This window comes from Nicotiana attenuata, unplaced genomic scaffold (genome assembly GCF_001879085.1).
Source record: "Nicotiana attenuata strain UT unplaced genomic scaffold, NIATTr2, whole genome shotgun sequence".
Lineage (NCBI taxonomy): Eukaryota > Viridiplantae > Streptophyta > Magnoliopsida > Solanales > Solanaceae > Nicotiana > Nicotiana attenuata.
The window spans coordinates 692,174-710,825 of NW_017670347.1; the positions used below are offsets into that span (position 1 = coordinate 692,174).

Here is an 18,652-nt window from a genome sequence, read left to right on the forward strand (position 1 = left end):
TTTTCTGTTGTTTATTTTCTTGTATTTAATTAACATCTCATATCAAAAGTCCAATCGACTAGAACGCAAGTTAGTCGACTACCTCGTAAAAGAAAAGAAAAATTACAATTCCCCCCCCCCCCCGCTCTTGCACTTTCAGCCTTCTTATCATCTGCCTTTGTTTGACCATCAGATACATGCTTTTGTCAGAAGAAGATGGTCTCCTTATGCACAAAATGCTTGTACCATGCTTTGAATCCGGCTTTTAACTTACAGGTAGAAGAAACATAAGATAAGAGAAACAGAAAATCAGGAAAATGTGGCCAAGAAAGAGCTAGTATCATGAAGGAAGAATCTTCTGTCAAAATAATCTACCGTTTCCAACCCACGCTATTTTCTATTATCAATAAAAGTGAATATTATGTATAACGAATACGAAAACAATACTGAGTTCAGAAGAGAGGGGGCTAACATACTAAAAATAATGTTAGACCTGAAGACAAATTACTGTTTGAGTTAGTTTTAACAAACTTCAACTTGAAAATCACAAACATCTATGAGCAAAGGCAAAATGGCGGCAAGTCAGAAAGCAAAACTAACAGTGTTGCTAACAAGACTCTCTCTTCAAAATGAAATCCACTACCTCTTTGATAGTGTCGACTACCTGCAGAAGCGCGAAGCAGCAAATAGAAATGAGTTGGTACTTATGCATGAAAAAACTTTGGAAGATTATGACGATTCACGTTCAAGCCTCTCTAAAGAGAGTCGAACGAAAACTCAGTTCATAGATAAAATGGAAATTTCTCTCAGGGAAGTACATAGGAGGGGCCAAATGAAAAAGAGAGTAAATTCTATGAAACACTCTTGCCTCCTACTGGGAGAATGATGTTGGGGCACTTCAGAGGTCATGTAAATCATTCACTAGAGTGGAAAACTAACGCAATGTTTGAGTGGATCCAAAAGAGGAATGGTGGGTGGAGAAGAATTAAAGGTCAGGGGGTGAGGTATAAAAAGAGGGCAAGTAAAAAAGAAACAATCGGAATCATTTTAGTCCCTCTAAAGTCGGTTGTTCTGGGAAATTATCTCTTTTACTTGTTCTAGTCTTACCAAAAGACAAAAAGTAACTCTATCTTACCCGGGAACCAAACATAGTAATAATTACATCAGAACAATGTTTTGAAAATTTTGAAAATTGAAAGGATCCAGTCCAATATTTAACGGTCCAGTAAATCTCAATGATATCGTGGATAAAAGTCATCTGGCTACTTAGCGTTTTAAGGGTTTGGATGCATTTGAATTTTGTGACAATATTTTTTTTAGCTAATACACCCTTTGGCTTCTTTCACAAAAATAAATAACTAGTAGACTGAGGACTGTAAAGTTAGTGCGTCATTTTACTCATTTGTTTCGTGACAAAAGATAAATAAAATAACATATGATTGGAACAATTTTGAAAATAAAAAAAGTGGAGTAAGTTTATTTCTCTTCTATTAGTTGTGTAAGTTTATTTTTCTTCTATTAGTTGTGTTACCGATTTCTTTTTTCTTTCTCAACATTCTTGGTTGTTTAGTCTTTTTAGGTTCGCTGAAAATTAATGCATATATATTTTTAAATATATATTTTTTTTTCTAAACATATTTTTTTATAGAAATATTTTTAATGTATAAATCTGTTAATTTTTGTTTCTAAAAAAATTGCGAAAAGTTCAGACGCATCCATACCATTAAAAATCTAAGCAGCCAAGTGGCTTTTATCCATGGTATCATTGAGATTTACTAAACCATTAAGTACTGGACTGGATCCTTTCCCAATTTATAATGAGCAAGGGAACTTACGCATCAGTAAAGAATATACAAACTTACTAGATCAGCAGGAAATTCTGCATGATTTCCTCTTTCCTTCAAAACACCAGTTCTCGTCAAAATTGGAATCCAAGGATGCCCTGCCTAAAATTGAACAGTGTGCTCAGTACAATCATATAGACAACTTCTAGATAGTGATGATCTGAAGCAATCTGTCTGTAGATGGTGCGAAGGAATCATGTTAACAAGTGACAAACCTGCCGTGCACCTTTTACGTCTACAAATGGATTGTCACCAATCATGTACAGAGTTCTGAAAGCATGTATAGCATCTTTATCAGAGAGATAATCTTTGACGAGAGAGTTGAAGATTTCTCAATATAGCACCAGCATTTTGGAAAACAAATGGATTTGGCTAACCAAAAGATGTATACTCCAAAGGCTTCAAGTGAATTCTGGGAATTGTTCAGAATTTTACATTTCTTAGTATGAAATGCGAAATTTAAAATCTCTTCTCTTTCACATCTTTAGGCTATGCATACCGCCAGTATATGTAAATATCTCCGACAAAAGGCAGAAGTAGAAGTTGGACGAACACAGAAACTACCTGTTAAAGACACTTTCTAGGGCAATTCTGAATGCGCCCATACCAAGATGCTAGCAAGAAATGCTGCCTGCCTAAGTTGACACCTGATTAGTACTCTCAATAAGAAAACATCATATAAGAGGTCAGAGAGAAGCTATTCCAGTAAATATACATTCAGAATTAGAAGAAGGTCAGATTTGGCCCATAATGTCATAGTATTGGAGATCCATGCAGAGAATCAACTATTGCAAATAACAACTGTCTCTTATCTCATACTAGATGATTAATAGCATGCTCTTTTTTATGTTCTTATCCTTTGCATCTATGATACAATTCATTCTGAAAAGATCAGAATCACTCTGAGGAATAACTTTTGTCTTAAAAGTTCTGCAGAAGTACTGGATTCTCTAACAAAAGTGAGTGAGTTATATCTAGGATTAGGTTTATTAGCAACCTGGTACTCAAGATCAGCGGCAGCAAAATATAAATATGGATGATGCTCACTCTTCTTCCCAGGAAGACCTCCAGATGTCAAAATATCAGAGAGGACCTCTATCATTCAGCTAGTGAGCAGAAGAAGAATACATGACAATAAATTAGAGAAAGAGCGAAGGAAGTATGTGCAAGGGATACACCATAACTGGGGGTGGGGGGAGAGAATGAAATTAATACTTTTAATTTTTCATTTACACCCTAGTTCCCATATGGAAAAGAAAGGAAAAGGATTGACTTCTATCAGTTTCTGTTCTCCCTGCACACCTTAGCTCTCTAGTGATATTTTTCCAAATGTTATAATTGGTTAAATGTGAACAATGTACTCTTGTTTTTATTTGTTTACATTTGTCTACATTAATTCATGAACTAGAATACTAATTTAGTACATGTATTAGAGTATGAACATGTTGATGTACTTTGGAAGATACAATATCTAGTAGTGTCATCCGTGTACCTTGAAAGATATAAGGTGTGGACTTAGTTATTATGTTTACATGTAGTGTTGTCTAGATATATGAAAGATTTCTCCTATAAATAGCCATGTATTCCTAGCCATTTGGAGGTGAATAGAAATCATCCTTTCCTCTACTTTCTTCTTTGTGAGTTTTGAGTGTTCTTTTGTGTTATCTTGCTCTCCCAAATTTTCTAACATTATGGTATCAAAGTCGGTGTGTTTGAGAGACAACCAAACTTAGAGATAAAATGACAAATAGTAATGGAACTCCGAAGTTCCTATGCTCACAAAAGAGAACTATGGAAATTGATATATCCGGATAAAGGCTTTGCTTGGTGCCTATGATGTTTGGGAACTGGTAAAAGTCGGAGATGATTGAGCAAAAGATGATGCCACCTTTAAAAAAAAGATCAAATGGCGCTCATCTCATCCATCAATGTTTGGATGGCGAGATGTTTGAGAAGGCTGCAAATGCAACCATCTCAAAGCAGCATGGGAGATTCTTCAACTTCCTTTAAAGGTTTGGATAAAGTGAAAAGATTTTGTCTCCAAACCTTAAGAGGAGAGTTTGAATCATTGCATATGAAGGAATCTGAATCTGTTTCAGATCATATTTCAAGAGTTTTGGCTATTATCAATAAAATGAAGGGATATGGTGAAGACTTGAGTGATGATAGGGTCGTTGTAAAAATACTACTATCCCTTGATTCAAAATTTAGTTATATTGTTGTGGTTATGGAAGAGTCCAAAGATTTGGATACCATGACCATTGAAGAACTTACGGGTTCTTTGCAAGCACATGAAGTAAAGTTGAAGAAATCGAAAGAGGAATTGGTTGAACAAGCATTGCAAGTAAAACTTCTTACAAAGAGAAAGATAAAAGACATGACTCACAACAAAGAGGTCGTGGAGGTGGACGAGGTCGTGGCGGGAAAGGAAGAAGTGGTAGCCAACCTCCAAATAAAAAAAATATGAGCCACGACTCTAATCAAGGAAGAGGTAGAGGATGGAGGCAAAATTAAGGAAGGTATGATAAGTCAAATATTGAATGTTATACTTATCATAAATTTGATCGTTTTGCCTAGGAATGTAAAAATAATGTGGAGAAAAATAATAATTTTATGGAGAGAAAAAATGAAGACGGAGATGGTATTTTTAGTTCTCGCTTGCAAAAGAGAAGAAAGTGTAGAGAGAAATCATTGGTACCTTGACTTCGGTGCAAGTAGCCATATTTGTGGAAAGAAGAATTTATTTGTGGAACATGAAGAATTGAATAGTGGAAACATCACTTTTGGAGACTCTTCGCGGGTTTAAATCAAATGAAAAGGTACGATTTTAATCCGCTTGAAATATGGTAGTCACCAATTAATTTCTAATGTTTTGGAGAAAAATTATGATATTCATTAGAAAGATAAAAAGTTGTTCATGAGAGATGAAAATGGGAGATTTTTAGCCAAAGTTCCTATGGCTAATAAATAAAATGTTTGTTTTGAACCTTCAAAGTGTTGTTCCAAGATGTTTGCTTTCATGTGCCAAAGATTCATCTTGGCTTTGGCATATGAGATTTGGTCATGTGAATTTGATAGTCTAAGGTTGATGAGGAAAGAAAGGATGGTGAATGGATTGCCTACTATTGATCATCCGATCCAACTTTGCAAAGGATGTCTTTGGAAATCAAGCGAGAAAAAGCTTTCCTAAAGAGTCTTTCACCAGAGCCCGATGCCCGTTGGAGTTGATTCACATGGATGTGTGCGGACTAATCAAGTCATCTTCACTTGGTAAAAATAATTATTTTTTACTTTTCATCAACTTGGGTGTATTTTTCGAAGGTGAAATTGGAGGTGTTTGATACTTTTAAAAAATTCAAGAGCATGGTGGAGGAACAAAGTGGCTATCAAGTTAAGTCATTACGGTCCGATATGGTGGAGAATTCACTTCAAATAAATTCAAGGTTTTTCTAATGAAAATAGTGGAATTCGTCATATTTTTTACATTTCCAAGATCACCACAAAAAAATGGCGTTGTGAAAAGAAAGAATCGGACTATTATCAACATGGCATGGAGTAAGTTGAAGAGCAAAAATATACAGAATGAGTTCTAGGCTGAAGCAGTTTCTTGTGCAGTGTATTTGTCAAATCAGTGTCACACCAAGAGTATTCGTGACAAAACACCTCAAGAAGCTTGGAGTGGTTTCAAGCCAAAAGTTGCTCATTTGCGATTTTTTGGGAGCATTGCTTATGCACATGTACCGGATGGAAGAGGTCCAATCATGATGATAGAAGTGAGAGAGTTATGTGGTCATTGGCTATGATCAAAGTTCTAAAGGTAATAAATTATATAACCTAATAAATGGCAAGGTCACCATAAGCACAGATATTGAGTTTGATAAAAATAATGTTTGGGAATGAAAAACTAAAGAGAAAGATTACTCTTTTAGTCCTTTCTTTGATGAAGATGATGATGAAGAAGTTGCGGAGCAGCCTATCACACCACCTTCAACACCTCAAGCACAAGTTCAAGAAGAAGGTGAGTCAAGTTCAAGTTATTCAAGTGAAGTGCCTCAGCAAACTAAAAGTCTCTATGAGTTGTATGAAAATATGAAAGTGGTAAGAAAAGATTTATATGATTTAACTCACTTTTGTTTATTGGTGGATAGTGATCCTTTAACTTATGAAGATGCTGCCCAAAATACCAAATGGAGAGATGCTATAGATGAAGAAATCAAGGAAATCAAGAAGAATGATACTTGGGAATTAGCCACACTTCCGAAAGGCAAAAGCACCATTGGTGTCAAATGGGTTTACAAGTTGAAGAAAAATTTCAAGGGTAAGTTGAAAAGGTACAAAGATTGGCTACCAAGAGATACAAGCAAAAGGCCGGTATTGATTATGATGAGGTTTTTGCACCGGTTGCTCGTTCGGAAACAATTCATTTTATTATGAACACATTGATGTACTTTAGAAGATACAATGTCTAGTAGTGTCATCCATGTACCTTGAAAGATGTAAGGTGTGGACTTAGTTATTATGTCTACATGTAGTATAGGCTAGTTACATGAAAGATTTCTCCTATAAATAGCCATGTATTCCTAACCATTTGGAGCAAGTCAAGTTGAATAGAAATCATCCTTTTCTCCACTTTCTTCTTTGTGAGTATTGAGTGTTCTTTTGTGTTGTCATGCTCTCCCAAATTTTCTAACAATAATATGATGAAACAAACAGGGGAGGATAGATGCATTCCGATATTAAGAAAAGAAGGAAACCAATATCAAGCAATCAAAGAATTTTTTCTCATCCAATCTGTTAACCATTTCTCTTGTTCTTGTGCCTGCATGATACACCACCAGAGCTCGGTGTTATAGGTAAAAGCATTTGGAATAATTTTGATGATGCGGTAGCTTGCTTCTGTTGATGGCTAAAATTGACGGTGCCAGACTAACCGTCTAACTGAGAAAAGCATATGATGGTATAGTCTAGGCATTTCCTACTAGCTGGAAATGTAAACGGAAAATGGCTTATTGTTTGAAAAATTAACAGGAGTGGTGAAGATTCAGCCACTCATTCTGCCATTCCCCTCACATCGCCTTGAGCATCCTCACTCTCTTTTTCTTTTTTATTTTTATTTTTACCACATAATTTGCTAGACTCAGTTGTTTCAACCCCAGCCCATGGTTCGTACCAACACAAACCTATTTTCTAGATTTTCAGCAACCTCAGAGATAGTCTTTAATGTAATTTTTGGAACATCACGTGCTCTGTTTCAGATGAAACGGTTTCTTCCCCCTCAGTTGCAGACTTGAAGGAATATTCATATTTTTGGGGTTCATCTTCCTGACTTCCCCTCAGTTTCTCATTGATTTTCTTGATTTGTTCTCCTCCGGCAACTACCTTTCAAGCAATCATCTTAAATCTTCCTTTCTTAGAAATAGGTGTGGTTGAGGGTGTGGTTGAAGGAGTGGGTGTGGATTCTTTGGGTGGTGATGAGGGATTTTCAGAAGTGTTAGACATTGATGGTTAGAGGATGACAGAAGATGATTATGTGTGTTTGGAAGATGAGAGAAGATAGAGAGAACTGTTTGGCGGTTGTGAATTAGAAGTGAAGAAACATCTAAGACCTAATCAATATAAAGAGGAAAGTTTTAATTGGGTAACGCCAGCTTTTTCAGAAGCTCAAAAGTCTAATCAAACTGGGAGTTAGTTTGTAAAGACATTGAAGATTCTCCCCAGAATCTAGGCACTTATTGCGTTTTGGGACTCTAATTGGATGAAACTGGTTCATTTAGTAACAGATAAGCTCAAGGAGGTTAGGATTAAATGGGACTCTCATTTTGATCATAATCCAAATATAATTATTCCAAAATATACAGAGTGAAGAGTACGTACCATGTAATCTTGATGAACCAGGTTCTTCACTGAGAAATCTCTTGTGTAATTCTGAATTTTCCAATAAAATATAGATAATATCATTAAAGATTAATGAGACACTTTAGCGCATGGAACAAGATTATACTGATGAGAGTATGAGATTGAGCAAAATCTAATCTAATTATGTACAAAATTCACAAATTTCCTAACCAATTTTTTGAGTTAGAACTGGTCCTTTTAGGTGATCTTAATCATCCCTAATTCTAACCTGTTCCTTTTAAAGTGATCTCTACTTAGAGCTTTTGTGAAGATTTCAGTTATTTGCTTGTCAGTAGCACAAAATTCCACATTGATCAAACCCTTTTCATAGTTGTCCTTCAAAAAGTGATGCCTAACATCGATTAGTTCTTTTGTGATGAACCGGGTTTTTAATCATACTAATTGCACTAGTGTTGTCACAAAAGATGGATACGACCAACATCAATTCCAAAGTCCATTATTGTTGTTTTATCCACAACAATTGAGCACAACATGAGGCGGCAACAACATACTCCACTTCAGTAGTAGATAAGGCCACATACTTTTGCTTTTTGATGGCCCAAGACACAAGATATGAGCCAAGAAAGTGTGTCATACCTGAGGTGCTCTTTCAATCCTCAAGAAAACCTGCATAATCAACATCATCATATCCTACCAAGTTGAAATTACTACCTTTTAGGTACCATAGGCAAAGGTCAGTGGTGCCTTTTAGGTATCTCAAGATTCTCTTGACAGCAGTCAAATGAGACTCTTTTGGATTTGTTTGAAATCTAGCACACATGCCTACATTGACAATAATATCAGGTCTACTAGCAGTGAGATATAACAAATAGCCAATCATTCCCTTATACAACTTCTGATCAATAGATGAACCAGGTTCATCTATATGCAATTTTGTGGTTGTTGCTATAGGTGTGTCGATTTCGTTGGAATCTTCCATTTTAAACCTATTAGGCAACTCTTTCACATACTTTTACTAATGGATCATAGTTCCATTTGAATTTTATTTAATTTGTAAGCCTAAATTAAGCTCACACATCATGTTCATATCAAATTCACTCCCCATTAGCTTATCAAATTCTTTGTTTAACTTATTAGTAGTTTCTCCAAAGATTATATCATCAACATGTATCTGAACTACCAAGAGTTCCTTACCTTTTTCTTTCAAGAATAAAGTATTATCAATTTTACCTCTCTTGTAGCCACGCTCAACCAAGAACGTTGATAATCTTTCATACCACGCTCTCGGAGCCTGCTTGAGCCCATAAAGTTCCTTGTCAAGCTTGTACACATGTTCAGGACATTCCTTGCTTTCAAAGCCTGGAAGTTGCTTGACAAACACTTTCTCCTTTAGATAGACATTGAGGAAGGAACTCTTGATATCCATCTGATGGAGAGTGAATTTCATGTAAGCAGCAAAGGCTATAAGGAGTCTAATTGCTTCCAATCTTGCAATTGGAGCAAAATTCTGATCATAGTCTATGCCCTCCTCTTTACTATATCCTTGAACCACAAATCTTGCCTTGTTCCTTGTAATTGTTCCATCTTCGTCAAGTTTGTTTCTGAAGACCCATTTATGCTAATTACTTGTCCGCCCTTGGGTCTTGGTACTAGATGTCAAACTGGACTTCTTTCAAATTGGTTGGGTTTATCTTCCATTTTTTTACCCAGTCTACATCTTGCAAAGCCTCATCAATATTTTTAGGTTCAATAAGAGATAAAAAAGTATCAAAATCACAAAGATTCTTCAAAGAATATATGGTTTTGATTCTAGAGGTTGGATCAGTAATTATGTTCTCAACGGGATGAGAACTTTGATACTTGTAAGGTTTCACAACCAGCTGGTTTCCCCTATATGTTCCTTCAATGTTTTGTTGCTAAGGAATAGGTTCATGGACAGGTTCCCTCGATATTTGAGGAGTTCCTCTTTGTTTAGTTCCCCTATCAAGTTGCCCTGGGTGGAAGGACATGTTCCATCACCTATTCCTTCCTCTGGTGCAGCTTCGGTCTGGGCTATGGTTTCATTTGAGTTTATTACCAGCCCAATTACTTTATCATCATGTTCCTTCCTCTCAGAAAGAATGTTAGTTTCATCAAAAATCATATGTACGCTTTCTTCTACATACATAGTTCTTTTGTTATAAATCTTATAAGCTTTACTATGTGAAGAATATCCCAAGAATACTCCCTCGTCACTTTTAGGATCAAACTTTCTTACCTACCTTTCCAACCCCAATGATCTCACCTTTCTTCCCATTTTCAAAAGAGACATTTCCTTCTTTAAGGTCCTCAAGTGAAAGGAACTGGTTCTTGCTTCCTATCATATGCTTTGAGCAGCCACTATCCATGTACCATATTTGGCTGCTCCCCTTCACTTGGACCTGCAAAAGGAAATTAGGGGTTATTCTTAGGAATCCAAACTAGTTTGGGTCTCTTTCTATAGGCAAAAGAATGAATCAAATTCTTTTTAGCCCAACTTGGTAGCCTATTCTTCCCTTAAACAAATTCTTTGCTCTTTTGGTTTGCCTTTTCTTTTGTAGTGCATTCACTTTTATAGTGACCTGTTTTACCACAGTGTGTGCAAATCTTGTTCTTGGAAAGTGTAAGATACTTGCTTTTGGGATTCCACTTAGGTGCAAGGTTCCCAAAGCCAAGTCCTCTTCTGTTACTACTATGGTGTTCTTGTAGCCACAAAAGTGCATCGGAGGAACTACTCCATTTACAAGTAATGTCTAGCTCATGCTTCACTTTGCTTAGATCCTCCTTTAGGCTTCTTATCTGCTCATCTCTTTTGTATAACTCTCATTTTTCCTACATTTTCTTCTAGAGTGAGTTGTGTGTGATCGGCTATCTTTTTACCTAGTCCTAATTTCAGTTTTAGATTTTTAGATCTAAGTTCTTGGATAGTTGTGTCAAGTTCATGAACCTGGTTCTTTTAGCATTTTCACTTTCAGTTTCACTAGCCCTAAGTTCTAGATTTTTTCACTTAGCTTTTAAAATCACGCATTCTTTTGATAGTTGTTCCTGTTCATTATTTACATCCTTAAATTCATCAATTAGCTCTGGAAGTAACTCAGATAACCTTTTTTTAGATAAAAATTTAATCTTGTCTTTGAGATGAGATACACTTACCTTAGTTTCTTCATCAGATTCTCCAATGGCCGTAAGTGCTCGCTCATCATCATCATCATCATCCGAGCTTTCATATGAGCTTTTAGCAGCGACCATAGCTTTGGTTGATCATTTATTGTTGCTTTTCTTGGGTTGAACCTCTTCCTTCGTTCCGCTCTTTCCTTCTTCCATTTAGTTTCCCACAAAGGACAGTTCTTGATGTGGTAATCAGTCTTTCCACACTTGTACCAGCCTTTATTGGTTTTCTTCTTAGGAGTTTTTGATTTGATGTAGCTTTCACTTCTTGAAGAACCCTTTCCTCTCCTTAGGTACTTCTTGAAGTCTTTAGTGATCATAGCAATTTCATCATCTTCCAGATCAGAACCTTCAGTGATTCCGAGAGCCAAGCTCATTTCCTTATTAGGTATATCCATCTTCATGGTCTGTCTCCTAAGTTCATAGGTAGTAAGATTTCCAATTAATTCATCCAATGGAAGAGTGGCAATATTCTTTGATTCCTAGATGACAGTGATTTTGCTCTCCAAGTGATAGGAAAAACTTTGGTCAGTATCTTCTCGACCTTTCTTCTTCAGGAATAATCCTTCCAAGAGATTTTAGCTCATTTGTTAGTGTAGTGAACCTTGTGTACATTTCTTGAATGGTTTCTCCTTCCTTCATAGCAAAGCTCTCATACTAAGAGTACACTAGTGTTCCTCTGTATCTCTTCACCTGAGGTGTTCCTTCGTGATCCACTTCCAGTGTGTCCCAAATTTGTTTTGCAGTGGTATAACCTTGAATTCTGCTGTACTCATCTAGACTAAGTCCACAAACAAGCCACTTCTTGGCTTTATCATTCTTCTCCCACTTCCTCAACTCCTCAGAAGTGCAATCTGCTATTGTCTTTGACACATCTACTCCTTTAGCATTTTTCTTCAAGGTAGCCAGTGGACCATCGGTGACAATGTCCCATAGCTCATAGTCCTCTCCTATAATGTGATCTCTCATCTAATTTTTCCACCAAGAGTAGTATTGGCCACTAAAGAGTGGTGGCCTAGCAGTGGATTGCCCTTCCCAGTTTCCAGGTGGTGCACTCATGTTGATCTTCTCCTTTGGTATAATCCCCTTCAAGGATAATCCACTATAATACCAATTGGTGTTATATACTTCAATGCCATACAAGAGGGGATGATTTGTGTGATGTCCAATTTTTGCATGCACAGATTATAGAAGAACACGGTTCTTTTACGTGTTCCTTATACTATTGTTATAGAAATAATAAATGCGGAAAGTAAAGAACACAAGTATTTTTATGTGAAAAACATCGAGCTCAAAAGATGAATAAAGTCACGACCTACTACTCAGTAGGATTTTCCCCACACTTCACTAAATCACTGAGCCAGAACAACATTTATAAACTCTTTGTAAACCTAAGGATTACTTCTAATCCCGTTGTGACAACCAGACTCTAACTGTTGCAACAACTTCAAGTTAACTCTAACTTGAATACAATACTTAGAGAACCTAAGAAAATTGCTTCTAGATAAAACTGAAAGGTACAATTTGAAAAGCCCAACTACAATTGAACTAGAATAAAAGACAAACACTTGGAACTGGTTCTTCTATCTGGTTGATGTAGCTTCTGGTTCGCACACTTGAATTATACAAGAATTGCTTGCAAAATGCCTTGCTATTTTGCTCTAAACTCACGTTTAACTTCAGCATTTGTGCATTCCTGTAAAATGAGAACATCCTAAAATATATATAGAAATAGCAGAACAGGAAATAACTAGATTTCCAATGTTATACTCTTCCTTGGTGGAAGAGTTCTAGTTATCTTCAGCTTTTAACCCCTCCCTTATCTTGGATAGAGTTCTATTCGAGTTAGGAGTCCTTCTCCTTATCACTTATGCAATCTTTTTGTTTAGGAGATATCAGACATAACAACTTAAGCTTATATCCTTTACCTGCATCCTTTATGCTTAAATCTATCTGTGTCTATATATACTGTGTATGGACTTGGTTCATGCTTGAGTTCCTTTATCAATCATCAAAACAAACTTTACTTGGGCCAACAGTAACTATAAGTAGTTTCATGCAAAGCATCAAGAAGCCGCAGAGAAGAAGCTTCTTTAGTCTTTAATTAATAAAAGATACAAAATAGAAGAAAGAATTAAATAACCCAATATGATCCGTTCATCACATAAATATGAATTTTATTTGTTGATGTAGAGGCAAACATTATTTGAAATCAATTTTGATTTCTACAATCGTTGCATGTAGGGGTGAATGGTGTCAAGAAAAAGAATCAAACCAAACCAATAACACTAACAACAACAACAACAACAAATCCAGTGTAATCCCACGAACGGGATCTGGGAGGGTAGTGTGTTATGTAGACCTTACCCCTATCTTGAAAAGTTAGAGAGGTTGTTTCTGATAGGCGCTCGACTCGCGGATTGATATAAAAAGAACCAGTAGCACTGGAAAGTAACATCAACAAGATAACAAGAACACCAAAGTGAAAGAAACAACATGCATTAATAGAAAATGTCAAAAAATAAGAAAGTACAAGACTAACACTAATACTACTAATTTGGACAAGGAAAACGCATGATTTACTACTAAACCATAATTTTCGACCTCCACATCTTTCTATCGAGGGTCATGTCCTCGGTAAGCTGAAGCGGCTTCATGTCCTTCCTAATCACCTCTCCTCAATGCTTCTTTGACCTACCTCTACCTCTCCTCAAACCCACCAAGGCCAACCTCTTAGACCTCCTCACTGTGGCATCAGCCCCTCTTCTCTTCACATGCCCAAACTATCTAAGTCTCTCTTCTCACATCTTTTCCTCCAAAGAGGCCACACCCACCTTGTCCCAAATAACTTAATTCCTAACCTTATCTAACCTGGTATGTCCAAACATCCATCTCAACATCTTCATTTTTGATACCTTCATTTTTTGTACATGGGAGATCTTAACTGGCCAACACTCGCCCCATATAACATAGTTGTTCTAACTACCACTTCGTTTTCACTCATCCACCTCGCTCTGGTACAATGAGTAACATCCTCGTCAATCTCTCTATTATTTTGAATTACTGATTCAAGGTACTTAAAACTTCCTTTTTTGGGGATGACTTGTGTATCAAGCCTTAAGTCCATATCCGCTTTATGAGATACATCACTGAACTTGCACTCCAAGTGTTCAGTCTTGGTCCTGCTCAACTTGAAACCTTTAGACTACAGAGTCTGTCTCCAAACCTCTAATCTCGCGTTCACCTCAACTCGCGTCTCGTCAATCAATACAATATCGTCTACAAGTAACATATACCATGACACATCTCCTTGAATATGACGTGTCAATGCGTCCATCGCCAAGATAAATAAAAATGGGCTCACGACAAAAAAGTATTCGGAGTCTCCTCTCATTATGCTCACTCAGGTCTTAACTCCAGCATACATGTTCTTTATCACTCTAGTATAAGTCACTCGAACACCTCGAGCCTCCAAACATCTCCATGAACCTCCTTTGGGATTTGTCATATATTTTTTCTAGGTCAATGAACACCATATATAAGTTTTGCTTCCTCTTTCTATATTGCTCCACCAATCTCCTAACAAGGTGAATAGCTTCCTTAGTTTAACGTCCTGGCATGAATCCGAATTGGTTGTTGGAAATAGACACACTCCTCCTCATCCTCACTTCCACCACCCTCTCCCAAATTTTTATAGTATGGCTTAGCAACAGCGGCGTACGTAGAAGTTTTTGTAAGCGATGTCACCATTATACGTGAAAAATAAATAAATTATAAAAATATCATATTTTAAAAAAAAACCCAAAAAAAATACAACTTACAAAGGAAGCAACAACATTCCTTCAATTAAGAAAAGTATTCTGCTGATGTCTTCAGTTATAACTTATGATCCACTGATTCCGTGCTTTGATAAGGTCCAACAGGTTAGCAGTTCAAACCCCACTTGGCACGTATTGTTTTTAGATGAGGTACAAAAGTATTAAAACACAAAATGTGGCTACGAAAGGTTCGAACTCGCAACCTCCAATAGCAATCCTCAACTTCTAACCGGATAAGCTACAGAACTCTTCGTGACCAGCGGTGTCACTTTATTTCTTTTTATGTTACTTGTTTCTTCATTTGAATTACATACAAATAATTAGTAAAGATTTTCAACGAAGCGGTGTCACGTGACACCGCCTGGGATAAGGTGGATCCACCCCTGCTTATCAGTTTTAAACCCCTATATTGTTGTAATTTTTTTATATCACCCTTGTTCTTATACAACGCAATCATCATATTCCACTTTCACTCTTTGAGCATCTTCTTTGTCATAAAAATGACATTAAACAACCTAGTAAGCTACTCCAAGTTGGCCCTTCTCGCGTTCCTCCAAAACTCCACCAGGATTTTGTCTGGTCCCGTTGCTCTTCCCTTGCTCATCTTACACACAACCCTCTCGACCTCTAACTATTGTACGAGTGCTCCAACTCATCCAGCACAATATTCTTATCCCCGTCTTCGTTCAAGTTTTTATAGAAGTACGTCTGCAATCTTCATCTAATATGTGCCTCTTCCATTAAACTTTGCCTTCCTCGTCTTTGATGCACTTCGCTTGGTCCAGGTCTCGGGCCTTCTTTTCTCTCACCTTGGCGAGCCTGAACAACTTCTTTTCCCCGTTTTTTGTCTTTAATTTCTTCACACATACGTCCAGACACTATAGTCTTAGCCGTCGTAACCGCTAACTTCGCCTCCTTAACCATCTTATACCACTCCCTATTCGTCCTCTTCTCCTTCTCGTCTATGCTCTCCACTAACTTCAAATACGTCGCTTTTTAGTTTTCACTTTTCCTTTGACCTCTTCATTCCATCACCAATCACTTTTATGACTACCATAGTAACCCTTCGAGATCCCTAAAACTTTTTTGGCATCTTCCCTTTTGCAATTCATTGTCGTGGTCAACGTACCTCTCACGTCCCCGCTACTCCTCTAGGCCCTCATAGCCAGTAACTCCTCCTCCAACTCCTGAATTTTGTCCTTAGACAGGGTTCCCCACTTGATCTTGGATTGATCATACACCGTCCTCTTTTACCTCTTCCTCGCGATAGCTAAATCCATTACCAAGAGCCTATCTTGAGTCGTAAGATTCTCACTCGGAATTAAAAAACCATTTTAGAAGACAACATGTGTTTGGTTTGAGTTTTTTTTTTTTTTTTTTTGGACCCAAAATATCGAATCAAAGACATATATATATAAACAATTTAAAATTATAAATATTTTTTCTTTAAAAATTAGCCTAGACACATTTCTGGTTTTGAACATAATTATCTACCTAATTCTAATGTGTATGATCAATTGCTTAATTAGCAAGTGTTATTTAATACTTCTTCTATTCTTTCATTTTCACAAGTTAATATATTTATTAAGCACATATATCTTTTATGATTCTGAGATATCTGTACCCACAATTCTTTAGAAGTAAATAAAGCATGTTGCACCCAAAGGTGTGGCTTAGCGGTCAATGAAGTGAGGTGAGAAAAGATCTCACGTTCAACTCTCAGTGGAGGCAAAATTATTATGTGATTTCTTTCAAACCTTGGTGGGTAGAGTTACCTTGTACCTATTATTAGGGGGAAATAGCAGGTATCCCGTGGAAAGCATAGCATTGTACTAGGTTTGCATTCATATCAAAACGTTTTTGGGAGTCATTTGTTATTCTTTCTAATAATTAAAATTTAGTTAGGCTTGAAAGTATATATGAGTGGAACTGTGGAAGTTAAATTAATGAAAGGGGATAATTATGACGTGTTAGGGAGAAAATTATCATGAATATGAATTTCATGTGCCAAGAAAACAACCGAGAAAAAACCGAAAAAATTGAACTGAAAAAATCGCAGCTAAAAAGCATGCTAATTTAGCTCTATTGGTGTTTATATGAACAACATTAGCCTGCTCAACTTTTTATAACATCTCTTGCTTTGATATAAAGGATGCTTTCAAATCGCCTCTGTATGTGAATTAGCTTGCCATGACCCTAATCAAGAAGCACTGGCAAAAAAGGATGTTAAAGTTTCCCCGGTCCACAAGTTTCATCGACTAGATTTCATTGGTTTGTTCTTACATTTGCCTTTCTGGTTGTTCATCATTTGTCGTCATCTCTGTTGTTACAGTTATTAAAATTTCACTTCAAAGTAAATTTCCACATGCTATAAGTAAACTTCAACTGAATAGAAAACAAGAAATAAATCTGTTCTTCATTGATCAAAATTTAGAACTAACTTGAGTTTGGACCCGCGTAGAGAGCATTAGTAAGCTGTCGTTCGTTTCTTCACTGTTTAATCCAACAGACTTTGCATGCCGAGAATAAATTTCTCTATACACTTGTTCAAAAATGCCATGTTTTCAACCCAGTTCCAATATCTCCATTCAGTACTACCAGTAGTTTGTCCTACTATTCACGATTTCTCATTAATTACAGTGTCAATTGTACAGAATATTCTTTGGGATCGCAACTATACTCCAATATAATCTCCCTAGTTGGCTAATAAAGAAGGGAAAGGAAAAGAAAAGTTACAAGTTCTGCGGCTTAATTATACTCCATTTTATCACCGTTCAGGTCACACAACATGTTTGGTGTTCTTCCCGGATACAACAGTTGATATGAGTTAATATGCTATAACCTCAGTGAGAGAATTACCATGAGAACTTGTGCTTCTAGGGACAAGGAAACTGGATGCTTTTATTTCCATTATAAGAGTGTTCTAATTTGTTCCATTGATGGCTTTTTCAAGCATTCAGGTTTATCTTCATGATACTGGCTAGTATTTACTCCTGAAATTCATGTAGATACGCTATTGTTAATTAGAAGAAAATATTGAACAGGAAGAGGTCTAAGTTAGTTTTCAGAAGAAGCTTATGGGATACTCTGATAACAGGTCACTCGAATGTGCCGCATGCTTATCGCTTTTTGAGAATGGAGACGAGGGGAGAAAGCTGCAAAGTATTTGCAAGCATATCTTCTATGAAAGCTGCTTAACAAAATAGCTAATGCGGAGGGAGGGTGTGTGAGGGGTAGGAAAGCAACTAACTTTGACGAGTGTGGCTATATCAGAGTAAATGTTGGAGCAGTATTTTAAACTAGAAGGATGGAAAGAATATAGCTTTGAGAAACTAGCTCTTCTCTCGATATCTGGATTGAAGAAGGTAAATTGCCTTTCAAAGTATCATAATTGATGATGCTCAGAAACGGAAAAACAATCAGAGGTATGAGGATCTTGAAAGCGTTTTAAGACTTTCAAGAATGTTCAACTAAGGGGAGGGGGGGGGGGGGGAGTGTTTCCCCAGGTTCAAATCGTCCGCAATGATTAACAAACTATAAAGTTGTTTAACTTCAAATAAATAGATCAAAGTTCACTAAATAGGTCCTTTATATCTTGTTCAACCAAACCCAGAACGATAGATATATTAACAAAGGGAAAACAGAAATCAAACTAATTTTCACCACAATTATCAAGAGAGCTGCTTTTTCCTAAAAAATTTCACAACGTGTAAGCTGTCACAGACAACTAAAATCTGCAGCGATGTCAAACATTCTTAATATGTCCTTATCTTCAGATTCACAAACATTCTTATTATGGCCTTTACTTTAGATTCCAGCACTGTAAGCCTCAATATCATAACTGCTAAAACTTTTGAGGTAAACAAACAACTTAGACCTCTTTCTTCCAAGAAAAGAGCCAAAAGGGGAACCATTTCACATTCATAGACCTTGATGCAACTGACAAAGCTAGGTAGCAAAAGACAACAC

The 18,652-nt window shown here is 36.6% G+C and overlaps 1 pseudogene; it reads right to left on the bottom strand.

Annotated features, from left to right (window-relative positions):
- Window positions 1–586: 586 nt before the first annotated feature.
- On the bottom strand, window positions 587–2,925 carry LOC109238177 (annotated as a pseudogene).
- Between the last annotated feature and the right edge of the window lie 15,727 nt (window positions 2,926–18,652).